At 45.3% G+C, this 13,838-nt stretch overlaps 1 long non-coding RNA gene across 1 annotated transcript; it reads left to right on the top strand.

Moving 5' to 3' along the window:
* Positions 1–6,929: 6,929 nt before the first annotated feature.
* LOC110126787 (uncharacterized) lies at positions 6,930–12,459 on the top strand. Its single transcript, XR_002310543.2, has 3 exons — positions 6,930–8,057; positions 11,917–12,054; positions 12,289–12,459. It is a non-coding gene; the product is annotated as an uncharacterized lncRNA (long non-coding RNA).
* Positions 12,460–13,838: the final 1,379 nt, after the last annotated feature.

The raw sequence follows: 13,838 nt of genomic DNA, 5'->3' as shown, positions 1-13,838 counted from the left end.
TGTTCTACAAAACAGGGGTCTTGCAAGGGTGAGGGGACTCAATGAGTTCATCCCGATTTCATGCCCACCACAGCGCCTGGCACATTGGAGAAACTTCCAATAAACACTAATAGCAGTGAGCAGTATTGTTACCATCTCATTCACAATTCCACATTAACATTTTCCCATTTTTTTCTTTTTGATTATTTTTAAGATTTAATTGTTGAAAGAGAGTATGTGTATTGGGTTGGCCATTCGAGTTTTTCTATAATGTCATCTGGAACCGTCCGAATGAATTTTTTGGCCAACCCAATGCATAATTCAAAATCCAGAAGGTATTAAATAATAAACTGTGAAAAGTCTCCCCCCTTCCGCACTAGCCACCCAGGGGCTCTCCTCCCAAGTAACCAAGATCAGCAGGTTTGTGAATTTTCCCAATGATATTTTCATACAGCGTTCTAACATTATTTTGGGCTTACTTCTGTTGTTCTGTGGCTGAATCCAGTACAGGATGGTGTTTGGTTTGGCAGAAATAATATAAACAAATTTTTAAACTTCCTGTTTAGAGATAATTTTAGATTCATAGAAGGACTGCAAAGATAATACAGAGAGTTCTGGTATATCTGTCACCCAACACCCCGAGTGCTAAAATTCTACATAATCATAGTGCATCAATCAAAACTAGGAACCTGATGTTGGTGCCATACTATTACTTACACTACAGATTTAATTTGGATTTTACTTACACTACAGATTTAATTTGGATTTCACCTGTTTTCTCCCTAACGTGGATCCACTCCAAGACAGCGTGTTGCACTTATTAGCTGCCGTGTCTCCTGAGTCCCCTCCAGTCTGTGACAGCCTCTGACCTTCGCCTTGTTTTCCTGATCTTAACACTTTTGAAGACTCCTATGCAATTATTCCAAAATTAATGAATCTATATGGCTTGGTGCCCCTAAAGGTCATTAGCACACCTCATGTTCCACGATTAGAATTGGTAGTGCCGGGAAAGGGCATTAAGCACTTCATCGTTGTCACTGTCACCGGAAGCCTGGAAATTCAGATCTCCACGATCGCAGTGTGATCTTGGACAAGTAGCACTCCCTCTCTGGGCTTCAGACTCCCCCTCAGTACAATAAAGCAGTGAAATCGTGTTGGCATGTGTTAATTGTGTAGTCAAAGCAGTCTACAAAATGTATATACAGATCCCAATGCATGCTAGCATGTTAAAGGCACTGAAAAGTCCTGCAGGAAAGATTGAAATAATAGTTTCTTAAAAAAATGAACATGTTTTAATTTATCCATGCAGTGGAATGCTGGCTATCTGAAGTATTTTATTTAAAAAAACAAAGGAAGGAAGGAGTGAGGAAATTATTTATGTACTAAGATGGAAATATCTCCAAAATAAACATATGGAGTGTATCACTCATGAGTAAAAAAAAAGGGGCAAAGTAAGAATATAAATATATTCAAGATATGTATATATGGAAAGACGTAAATAAAACTAAGAATCATGGTTATTTATAGGGGAGAGGGTTGCATAGAAGTGGGAGGGAGATGTTTCACGGTCTTCTTTCAAATATGTTTATATATTTTACACATAAATCACTTAATTATTTTATTATATATTTTAACAATGAATATATGACTTCTTCAAAATTAAATAAATAACTATGAACATGGGATGTCTATGTGGACTGAGGTATAACAATTTTCCAGGTAAACTATTAAATGAAAAAGAAGCAAATTTATAGCAGTGTGTATAGTATAACTTATGTGCCCAAAATGCATGTTTGTATATATGTATGTCTGTGTGTATTCATGTGTGTATATACATGTGCATGTGTGTGTGTCTGTTCACGTACTTGAAAGTACACACTATTTCTCTGGAAGGTTCCAGAAGAAACTGCTAAAGTGGTTTCACCTGTCAAGGAGAACAGGAGACACACAGGCACTGTTCACTCTGGAAAACTATTTGAATATTCAACATGTGCATAAAATATTTTTTAAATGTTTTTTAAGGAATCTGTGCAAGAGTGGTCACCTTGGCAAGGTTTTTCAAGCAAAAATTTATAAATGATTTTCACATTTCTCCTCTGGAGCTGGTTTGTATACATTTTAGTCCATCCATACTCTAGAATACTCTTCAAACATTAAAGTAGTTGAAAAATTAAACACGCACCTATTTACAGAGACCTTCAGAGATGCCCACAATATGTTATGAAGTGAATAAAAGTTTAAGAACCAAAAATATAGTGTAACCCGCTTCCGCGGGGGAAAAGAAATGCCTAAGTGCACACATGCTTATATAGTGTACTATGCACACACACATGCGGGGGATTCAAGTTCTGACTCTGTCACTTACTAGCTGTGTGATTTTGGACAAGCCTCTTAAAACCAATGGTCTCAGTTTCCCCATTTGTAAGATTAGTGCAAGCATTCTGGGATTTCCAGGTGGCACAAGGGTAAAGAATCTGCTTCTGAGGCAGGAGATGTGGGTTTGATCCCTGGGTCAGGAAGATCCCCTAGAGTAGGAAATGGCAACCCACTCCAATATCCTTGATAGAAAGTTCCATGGACAGAGGAGCCTGGTGGGGCTACAGTCCATGGGGTTCTCAAAGAGTTGGACACGACTGAGCACAGCATGCACGCATGTTCTAGCAGCCTTGAATTAACCCATTTGAGCAACTTAGAGCATAATGCCCGTCCCACAGTCAGCACTCTGTGATTAATAGGTGCTGCTATCACATACAGGTGGCTTGCTGCCATTGGTGCTTTTACTGAACTATAGTTGAGTCACAATGTTGTGTTGTTATCTTCTTTATACTAGTTGGTAATATATATATTTTCATATTCTTTTCCGTTATGATTTGTTATAGAATATTGAACATGTGTTCCCTGTGCTATACACTAGGACCGTGTTGTCTACCCGTTCTATGTATAATGGTTTTCTCCTGCTAATCCCAAACTCCCAGTCCAACCCTCCCCCCATCCCTGGTCCCCCTTGGCAACCACCAGTGTGCTGTGAGTGGTTTGTTTCATAAATAGGTTCGTTTGTGTCTGAATCTGTTTCTGTTTCATAGATGGGTTCCTTTGTGCCATATTTTAGATTTCACATGTAAGTGATGTATAATATCTGTCTCTGTCTTACTTCACTTTGCATGTAATCTCTAGGTCCATCCATATAGCTGCAAATGACATTACTTCATCTTTATGGCTGAGTAGTACTCCGCTGTGTGTATTACTACATCTTCTTTATCCATTTATCTCTTGATGGATATTTAGGTTGGTATCCATGTCTTGGCTATTGTGAATAGTCCTGCTGTGAACACAGAGGTGCATATATCTTTTAGAATTAGAGTTTTGTCCAGATATATGCCTAGGAGTGGGATTGCTAGATCATATGACAACTCTTAGTTTTTATTTTTTAAGCGACCTCCATATTATTTTCCATAATGGCGCCACCAACTTGAATTTCCACCAACAGTGTAGGAGGGTTCCCTTTTCTCTACACCATCTCTAGCATCTCACATACAGGTTTTTAAGAGCATCATGGAGACAAGGGTTGGTAGTACCCACCATAAATGCTGCACTGGTTACCCGAGAATATGGGATTCGAGTGGGCAGGGACAACCTTCACCTTCTATTATTTGAAAGCTTTTTTAAGTAGCAAGCATGCATTCTGTTATAATTAAGAGAAAAGAAAAAACAGTTGGTGGATGAGAGTGGGGGAAACTCTGTAAGAACCCGCAGTGGGGGAGAGAGGAGCTGCATGCACGTGACCGTGCTCAGACCTCGCGCCCATAAAGCAAGAAGACAAGATCCAAAGCAGCTGCCGCCCATCCCACCACTAAATCTGTCCACTTCCTCCTGCCTGTGAGACGGAGGTGACCAGACTCAGGAATTACATCCGGGGTGTTCAGATTTGTGGCCACACAGCCCAGTACTCAGGACACTGGGAAACTGGGCCAGTGCCACTGTTCATCAAGCATCTCGGATGGAAGACGGGAAAGGCTGAAGCCCTGGTCTCTGGAGGCCCACCCAGAATGGGGTTCACCCACCAAAATCCAAATAGCCAATCTCTGTGGAAGGACATTGGGGGATGTGGGGTTTCTCCCAGTGTATTCCCAAGTGGCTTCAGTTAACAGAAGGCTTTGAAATCATCTGCTGTGAAATCCTCTTTGCAGCCCCCAATGAAGACCCCCAGTTGACAGACCAAGAAATGGGCTCTGAGAATGAAAAGACTTGCCCAAAGTCACAGCTGGGAAATAGAAGAAGCTACATTCAAACCCTGCTCTGTCCACCCCAAAGCCATGCCAGTGACACTACTGAGAAGCAGGGATGGGACCCACCAGACCACAGAGAACCCATTTATTTATTTTGCACAAGTGGAACCAGTTATTTTGCACTTGCCATGCACCAGGTCCTGACTCCAAGAGCACGAAGATTCCATCACCATTTGACATAACTAATGTCCACTCGGCTCCAGGAATTCGGCAAGACGCTGGGGCTACAAGGGAGAACAAAGAGGCGTGGTCCCTGCTCTCAGGCCCTCTGCAAGGGGAGATGATTGCTTATCCAATCTTGATAGCAATGACTAGTCTACAAAGGTGAGATCCTCAGAACTGATAACAAGAATTTGACCTAATGTCTGGAGAAGTGAAGCTTGTGCTGAAATCTGAAGGATCAGGGGGTACAATTAAGGGGGATGGGGGCTAGGAAAGAAAGAGCATCCAGTGAAAGAGAATGGTGTGTGCCAAGGCCCTGGCATAGGAAGCATAAAGGACCTGAAGGTGGTGACTGTTGTGGCTGGAACAGAGAGGGAATACCACTCGAGGTCACACAGAAGAGGGAGAAAATGCAGTCATAAAGGGAGTTGAGGCCAGAATAAAGATTTGGTCTTCCCTCAGATGGTTAGATAGCATCACTAGCTCAATGGATATGAACTTAAGCAAACTCTAGGAGACAGTGCAGGATGGGAAAGCTTGGCATGCTGCAGTTGATGGGGTCGCAAAGGGTTGGACACAACTTAGTGGCTGAACAACAACAGCGAAAGCAATGAAGTCTTCAAAGAGCTCTGAGCAGGAACTGATGTGGTCCATTCTTACACTCGAGGTGGTGACAGTCCAGTGAGAGATATGTAACAGGCAATCACAATCAAATAAAGACACAGATGACAAGGAAATCCAGGAAGCTGGGTAGTCGCCTGATGCAATCTGAGGGGTCAGGAGGCTTCCTGGAGGAGATGATGTCCTGAAAGGGCTGGTTCTTGAATCCATCCCAGAATCCAGATCTGAAAAGCTTTAAACCAACTCCTTCCAACAGGGATGCAGGCCCACTTCAGAGACAAGGCCCAAGCACTCCAGATGACTCTGGTGAAGCCATACAGCCTCATGGTGGCAGACCAGAGACCAATAGCCATAGCGGGCTCACAGGGTCTCCTGTCTGGATTAACTTCCTAATTGGCCCCTGAGCCCCTCTGAGAGGCATGATGTCACAGAGACCTGATGCAGACAGAATTCCAGGGTCTGAGTCTCTAATCCACCAGGTAGGAGATGAGACAGGAGCTGGGCACTCACATGGCTCCCCAGAGAAACCCCTTCTCTCCACTGGAGAGCTCCTCCCAAAGATGGCTGAACAACCCCCAGAGAGGGGGTGCATTTAGGTGAGAGGAACTTCAAGGAACCATCAGAGTAAATTTCAAGGAGGGCCGAGGGCTGACGGGGAAGGGATGATTGGATCTGCTCTCTGCAGGGAGATGGAGGCAAGCAGACAGGTCAGCGAGTGAGCAGCTCAAGGAGGAGTCACTGCATGACTGTTTACCTGGGACCCCAGTCTTCACAACCCCGGAAGGAAGAGAGTGTGTCTCCTGCTGGGCTCAAAGCAGCAGACATCCATGCCATGAGCTGTCTATGGAAGGGGGACACATGACAAGGATCTGAGAGTGGTCTCTGGAAGCCAAGAGCTGTCCCTAGGCAAGCGGGAAGTGAGAAAACAGGGACCTCAGCCCTACAACCACAGGGAACTGAATTCTGCTGACACCTTGATTGAACTTGAAGGAGAACCTGAGCCTCAGATGAGATCCTAACCCCAATGACACCTTGATTTCAACCTCAGGAGATACTGAGCAGAAAATCTAACTATGCCGTGCTGGACTATGACCTACAAGCCTGTGAGCTAACAGGTGGATGCTGTTTAAAGTCACCAAGTTTGCGGCTTGGTGAAAATGAGGGACTTCCCTGATGGTTCAATGGTTAAGACTCTCTGCTTCCAGTGCAGGGAGTCCAGGTTCGATCCTTGGTTCAGGGAACTAGATCCCAACTGCCACAACTAAGACCCAGTACAGACAAATTTTTAAAAAATAGAGACTTCCCCGGCAGTTCAGTGATTAAGACTTCGCCCTCCAATGCAGTGGGTGCAGGTTCATCCATGGTCAAGCAGTTGAGATCTCACATGCCTCCTGGCCAAAAAACTAAAACATAAAACAGAAACAATGTTGTAACAAATTTAATAAAGACTTATGAAAAAGAAACAAATGCACTAGAAATGTTTTTTAAAAAACAAAATGAATCCACTACCCTGACCGCTGGAAATAGTACCTTTATTAAAATAGGTTCATTTGAATGTGCCATCTGTCTCCGGTGGGGCCCTGCATTATTGAACTAATCTGGGCTTTGGTTTCTTCACCTATAATAGCAGATAACGATAACAAAGCTATAGCAAGGATGCAATGAGATGGTGACCAGGCCAGCTCTCTGTACCTCCCTCCCCTGTCCACCAGCCCCTGCGTCAGCTGCACCAACTCATGGACCATGCACACGCCTGCTCTCTGCCCCAGCAGAGTGATGGTTCTAAAACTGAGGGCAGCACAGCTTCATCTACTAGTTTGTTAACAAGAAACACACACCACCACGACGGTGGTTAACTTGAGGGCCTGTGGGGGGCGTGCCCAAACCGCTGGTTTCCCTGGTAACCAATCAGCCCACGTGAGATCAGTTCCTCCAATCAACGGCAGCCTCTTTCCCGCTCCTAGAGGTGAAGCGCGCCGCCATGTTGTGCTGGCCGCCAGCTGCTCAAAGTGAGGCCGTCGCCTCAGGACCCCTTCCTTCTGACGTCAGTGTCTCCAATTTCAAGGCCGAGCAACTACAAGGCTCACAGGCCCATGGGTGCAGCTAAAAACTGGCCACAGAAGGCTGAGGAAACTCCCCTCAGCGGGATGAAGTCGGGAAGTTAGGACGGAGACAGAGTTGTGGGAGTGACCTGAGGTGGCGTTCACTAGCACGAGGGGCCCTGGGCAGCTGACCACCATGAGAGGCGCCTTTCTCTTCCATGACACTGAGAATGTCCTCAATTCAGAATCTCTTTCCGGTTTAAAAGTGGCAGCTCCGCGCTCGGGGTTCCTCTGACTGCCGGGGCTTGGCTGGTGAATACAGACGAAAGGCAGGGACCTGGATTATCTGTCAGATAACTTGGGGATTACCTGGTTCAGAAAGACCAGCCCACTCCCCAAACCAACCCCCCACCTCGGTCCCGCCTACAGGAGGGGGTAGAGCAACGAAATAGGGGGACGGGATCACGGCTACACTCCGGCTAGGATGCGTTACCACAGGTGGGAGACGTTACAGAACGTCGACAAAGACTTCCAGCATCACAACCACTGTTCGGGATCTAGAACAGCCGTGCGTGACCTATGGGACCCCTTTTGGACATGGATAGGGAATAATGCCCGTGAAGTCCAGAAACAGGGCAAGAAAAATGCCATACACTCGCTTTTCCACCTGTTTTACAACCCCACTGTTGACGGGCTCTGAAAGGACCACTTAAACATTGAAAGGGGAACTCGCTCTCAACACGTGATTGTCTCGAGCCCTGCGAACTGTCCCCGAGCAGTCCAGGAGCATCTTCCCAGTGCCCACGCTGTGTTGATCCAGAGGAGACTGGTCAACACCGTCCCCCTCAACTGTTGACAACTAGGAACCAAAGGACCGTTGCCAGACATGGGTCAGGACAACCAGTTGCTTTTCTCTTGACATGGGATCAACTCCCCGGGAACACGTGAAATGGCCTGGAACTGGCAGGTAAGTCCTGGTGGTTTCTGTTTGCCAAGTAGGATTAGAAAGAGGCTTACAAGGACTTCTCTGGTGTTCCAGTGGTTAAGACTCTTCACTGCCAATGCAGGTGGTGCCAGTTCGATCCCTGGTTGGGGAATGAAGATCCCACATGCCACTCAGTGTGGCCAAAAGATAAATGAATAAAAGCTTCCTGCTCGGGTCACTCCTTCAGGTCTTCATTATCTTGTGAAGAATTAAATTTAAAAAGTTACATTAAAAAAGGGGGGGGGGTACTTACAGGGTGGGATAAATACATCACCCTTCAGTTCAGCTCAGTTGCTCAATCATGTCCGACTCTTTTCGACCCCATGGACTGCAGCATGCCAGGCTTCCCTGTTCATCGACAGCTCCCGGAGCTTACACAAATTCATGTCCATCAAGTCGGTGATCCAATCCAACCATCTCATCCTCTATCATCCCCCTCTCCTCCCACCTTCAGTCTTTTCCAGTGAGTCAGTTCTTCACATCAGGTGGCCAAAGTATTGGAGTTTCAGCTTCAGCATCAGTCCTTCCAATGGATAATCAGGACTGATTTCCTTTAGGATGGACTGGTTGGATCTCCTTGCAGTCCAAAGGACTCTCAAGAGTCTTCTCCAACACCATAGTTCAAAAGCATCAATTCCTCAGCACTCAGCTTTCTTTAGAGTCCAACTCTCACATCCATACATGACCACTGGAAAAACCATAGCCTTGGCTAGACGGACCTTTGTTGGCAAAGTAATGTGTCTGCTTTTTAATATGCTGTTTAGGTTGGTCATAGCTTTTCTTCCAAGGAGCAAGCTTCTTTTAATTTCATGTGTGATTTTGGAGCCCAAAAAATAAAGTCTGCCACTGTTCCTATTGTTTGCCCATCTATTTGCCATGAAGTGATGGGACTGGATGCCATGATCTTAAGTTTTCTGAATGTTGAGCTTTAAGCCAACTTTTTCACTCTCCTCTTTCACTTTCATCAAAAAGACTCTTTAGTTCTTCTTTGCCTTCTGCCATAAGAGTGGTGTCATCTGCATATCTGAGGTTATTGATATTTCTCCCAGCAATCTTGATTCCAGCTTGTGCTTCATCCAACCCTGCATTTCACATGATGTACTCTACATATAAGTTAAATAAGCAGGGTGACAATGTACAGCCTTGACGTACTTCTTTCCCGATTTGGATTCTTTACCAGCTGAGCCGCAAGGGAAGCCCTTCTTTCCCGATTTGGAACCAGTGTGTTTTTCTATGTCCAGTTCTAACTGTTGCTTCTTGACCTGCGTACAGATTTCTATTTTGATTATTAGTGGGATCTTGGTCCTCCTGGGGTGTAAGAAGCCACTATGAATGATTTCTGCCTGCTGAATTTAATGCAATTTCCAACACAAATGCTCCCTCCACAGAGAAACCCATTTCAGTAGCCTCAGCACTTCTCTCTTCAGTCCCTTGGTGGCTTGAAGGCAGAGGAAACTGAGAAATGGGAAATGTCTTGCCTTAACCAGTTGTTTCAGGAGGGCTCATACCTGGGAACCAGTTTGTTAAGAGGCAAAGACAGAGCCATGGGGGAAGAGCTTGGAGAAGGATGGGTGGCCAGCACCCAACACCCAATACCCACAACTGCCAACCAAAAGCAGTTCTATAGTCTTCCCAGTTGTGATCACCTGTGGGGTGGAAATCAGTTTCGAATCCTAGAAGACAGAGGGGAAATCACCATCTCTTAAGTTTTAAAGTTTTAAAACTATCTTCCCAAGATCAGTGTTGCCGTTGGTGGGAAGGTGGGGAGGGGCTCATGTCTCCTGTTAAGAGATGATTTTAAGAGACCTTCATTTACTCAGGCTCCAGAGGGGAACGTTGTTACCCGCCAGAACTGGAACTGAACTCCGGTTCAGCTGCTTGTGGCTGAAAAGTCAAATGTTCGAGAGACAAAGATTGGTGGGAAAAGATGCTTCATTTAAGAAGCTGGTGACCTGGGGAGATGGCAGACTAGCAGCCCCCAAAAAACAGTCTCCCCATTGCCAGTCGGGGCAAGAGTTTTTAAAAGAAAGGTTCCCAGGTGCACAGGTGGTGGTTCCATGCAGAACAGCCAGTCAGCTGACTCCATCGATCATCTTGAAACGGGTCACGCGGTGGTCTGGTCAACACCATCTTGATTGTCTCAAGCACAGTTCATCTTCAGCTCCAGGGTTGGTCAGTTCCCATTTCCTAGAGGCCAGTTCTTAAAATTGTGCAAGATGGAGCAGCTTGTGTCACGGCTACTGTCTGCTGATTATGCAGTTAGCTTTTTCCCTCTGGTGGTAGTTTTAGTATCTGCAAAACAACTCAGGAGTGGTCATCGAACACTTACCTATGTCTTTCAGGGAGGAACTAAAGATTATGTGACTCGCCCTAATTATTAACTGCTAGAGCCTGCTCTTTTGTGACTTAGAGGAGGTCTGGGAGACTACAGCTTTTCAACAAATAAAAGATGGGGGACTCTGAAGGCCTTTTGTACCTAGGAGGGCCCTGCAGGGTCCTTCTTGGTTTTATTATAAGGCAGATACTATCCTTGCCCTTAGGGAGAAAACAGCCCAGTGAATTCAGTAAAAAGGTGGAAGGGGCATGAAAGAATCACTGGAGTTAAGATATGCATGTGAAATTATTAAGGAAAAATGTTGGTAGACTCTCCAGTGGACCTTGTGCAAACAGGTGTTATGCAATAAATAAAAACATATGAAGGGATACATGTTAAGTAACATTGGTAAACTGGGTTTAGTGAAACTAATAGGTATTCTCAATGTCTTTAGTGTAGGGATGTGCCCTGGGCTTCTCTGAATCTGATTGATTGTCACAGTCCTCAGGGAAGCATCTCAAAAGGACAAATGTAGCACAGACCTATGAAATCAGAGTCCCCCAGAAGTGAGGCTAAGGAAACTGCAGTGTTACAAGGTCTCCAGGTTGATTTTCTTTTTTTAATAATCAGTCAAAATAATTTGGAGATTAGAATGTGGGGCTGTTAGGGGGGACTTCCATGGTGGTCCAGTGGCTGAGGCTTCGCATTCCTAATGCAGGGGCCCTGGGTTTGGTCCCTGGTCAGGAAACCAGATCTCACATACCGAAATGAAGATCCCTCGTGTGGAAATTAAGACCTGGAACTGCCAAATAATTTTTTTTTTTTTTAAAGAAGAATTTGGCGCTATTAGGGACTGGAATGTCTGTGGTCCTTTCCCCCCACCACCCTCCACTGCCAATTCATCTGTTGAAATCTAATCCCCACTGGGATGATACTGGGACATAGAGCTTTGGGAGGTAATTAAGTCATGAGAGTGGGGCCCTCACGAATGGAATTAATACCTCTAGGGAAGAAAAGAATACTAGCTCACTTCCTCATGTGAAGATATGAGAAGGTGACTTTCTGCCACCCAGAACTCACCAAGATCCCACTATGCTAGCACCCTGATCTCAGACTTCCAGCCTCCAGAACCATGAGAAATTCCCATTTATACACCATCCAGTCTATGACACTTTGTTTATAACAGCCAAAGCTAAGACAGGGACTACAGGAATTTCCCAGTCTTCTTAGTCTCCTAGATATATCTGCTGAAACATTCTTCAATATGTGCTAGTCTGGATACCTGGTCTTAGCTGTTTTTATGTCTCTATTGCCATCCGTTCTTGGTTAGGAAATGTGCTGGCATCCCAGTGCAATCCAGGTGTGCATATTAAAGGGAGCCTGGTACACACATACACACACAACCCTAGCCTAGTATCTAGAGACAAAAATCACTGAGAGCATCAGAGGGGCTCGTGGTCCTCCCGGATTTCCCCTTGGCAGAGCCTCTTTGGGAAGATCTGGTTTTGCTTTTTTCCTAACACACAGGAGGTGCAGATGCTGGAATGATCTCAGTGGCCACAAATGAGCCATCCAGAGGCTGGAGGTGGGGTGGTCTGAGCGGTTCCTGAGAGGCTCCTGAAGCACTCAGAGCAATGACTGGGTTCTACGAGTTGGTCTTTAAAGGTAGGAGTCGTCTAGAGGAATGGGATGGAATAAGAGGGAGGGAATGTGTGTGTGTGTGTGTATATATATATATATATATTTATTATGGCTGATTCACATTGTCTACAGCAGAAACCAGTACAACATTATAAAGTAGTTATTCTCCACTTAAAAATAAATAAAAATGAATGCGTTCTCTAAAAGGTAAGGAGTCTTGCCCATGTCTGGACTTGTGACCCTGCCTCTCCTCTGCAGGATCTCAAGAGGCTGACCGTGACTCTTTTGGTTGATTTACTCCTGAGGTTCCCATTGGCTGGCTATCTCCGAACAGCCTCATGGTAATATAACAAAGCAGCACACCTCTTTTAAAGAAGCAGCTTAGGGTGCTGAACAGTCACAAAATTAGTGAAAGCAGTTAAATCCTCAGTTCTTCCTGGACAAGTTGTTCACTTCCGCGCCTCAGATTCCTCATCTGCAAACAGAGAAAATAGAATAAAATCTACCTCCCAGGATGGAAGAGATTAAATAGATGCCATTACAAAGCACCTGACACAGAGTAAATCTTCAACAAATGCACATTCTTCCTTCCTTCCTTATTATTTCCTTCTTCCTCAAAAGGGCTTTTTGTTAAGAGTCAGGAGAAAGAGGATGGTTCTGCCACCAGCCTATGTGTAATATTGGATCTCTCTTGGGCTCTGAATTTGGGGGAGAGTTTAGTTGAAAAGAAACTAACATTCAAATTAATTCAAGCAGGGGAAGTATGAAGAAAGAATACTTATTATGAAAATGCGGGGGCAACTCATAGAACCTGAGCTGGAGTGCAGGCGGGTCTCAGGAAAATAGAGATCGGGTGTGCTAGGAAACCTCAGGTGCTCCTCCTTTCTGCCTTCGTCCTTACTCCTTGCTTGACATGACTTTCATTTGTCGCTACTTCCCAGTCCACAGCGCAGACCATGGCAGTCAGCACTCCCCGGAATAGCCACACTGAACCAAGGGGCCACGTCCCTTAAAAACTGAAAGTGTTAGTCAGCCTATCCTCTCCAGCTCTTTGTGACCCCATGAAGCCCTTCAGACTCCTCCGTCCATGGGATTCTCCAGGCAAGAATACTGGAATGGGTTGCCGTTCCCTTCTCCAGGGGATCTTCCTGACCCAGGGATGGAACCTGGGTATCCCACGTTGCAGGCAGATTCTTTGCCATTTGAGTCAACAGGGAAGCCCTTAAACCTACTTCCAAATCTCCAGATGCTTTCATTGGCCCAGCTTGAGGGGATTGGCCCTACCCCTGATCCAATCCATGGTGTCCATAGTTGGGGCCAGAGAAGGAGAAGTGGGATTGCCAAAGGGTGAGTGAGTCTCTGTGATGAATGAAACCTGTTAGCTGGCCTCATGGAGCTCAGTGTGAAGAGGGAGACAGACCCAGGGACAAACTCCATTCCTACTTAGGAAAGGTCATCAAATGATGGGATTGAAAGGACCACACAATCAGCTTGCGGTGGGAAAAGTTCCCAGAAGCTGTACCAACCACCACCCCAAAGCCGCTCTAGGACATGATGAGCTAATTAATCACAATTATTATTTATGGCAGTGCCAATCCACCTGCTCATGTCACAAGACATTAGTTATTGCCAGGAATGATGAATCCCAGGATATAGAACATGCTAAAAATATTAATCTACAAGTGAAAATGATTTTAATTGGATTTCGCCCTTGGGGTCGTGTCAGGGTCCTGCTTTCAATCAGACTTGTCCAGTCAGCAAAGCGGACCCCAGCCTTTCAAATTGAAACTGTGATTGGCTGGCAGAGG

Source organism: Odocoileus virginianus, chromosome 12 (genome assembly GCF_023699985.2).
Source record: "Odocoileus virginianus isolate 20LAN1187 ecotype Illinois chromosome 12, Ovbor_1.2, whole genome shotgun sequence".
Taxonomy (NCBI): domain Eukaryota; kingdom Metazoa; phylum Chordata; class Mammalia; order Artiodactyla; family Cervidae; genus Odocoileus; species Odocoileus virginianus.
The sequence above is the reverse complement of the archived record's forward strand: the minus strand, read 5'-3'. Positions and strand labels throughout refer to the sequence as shown.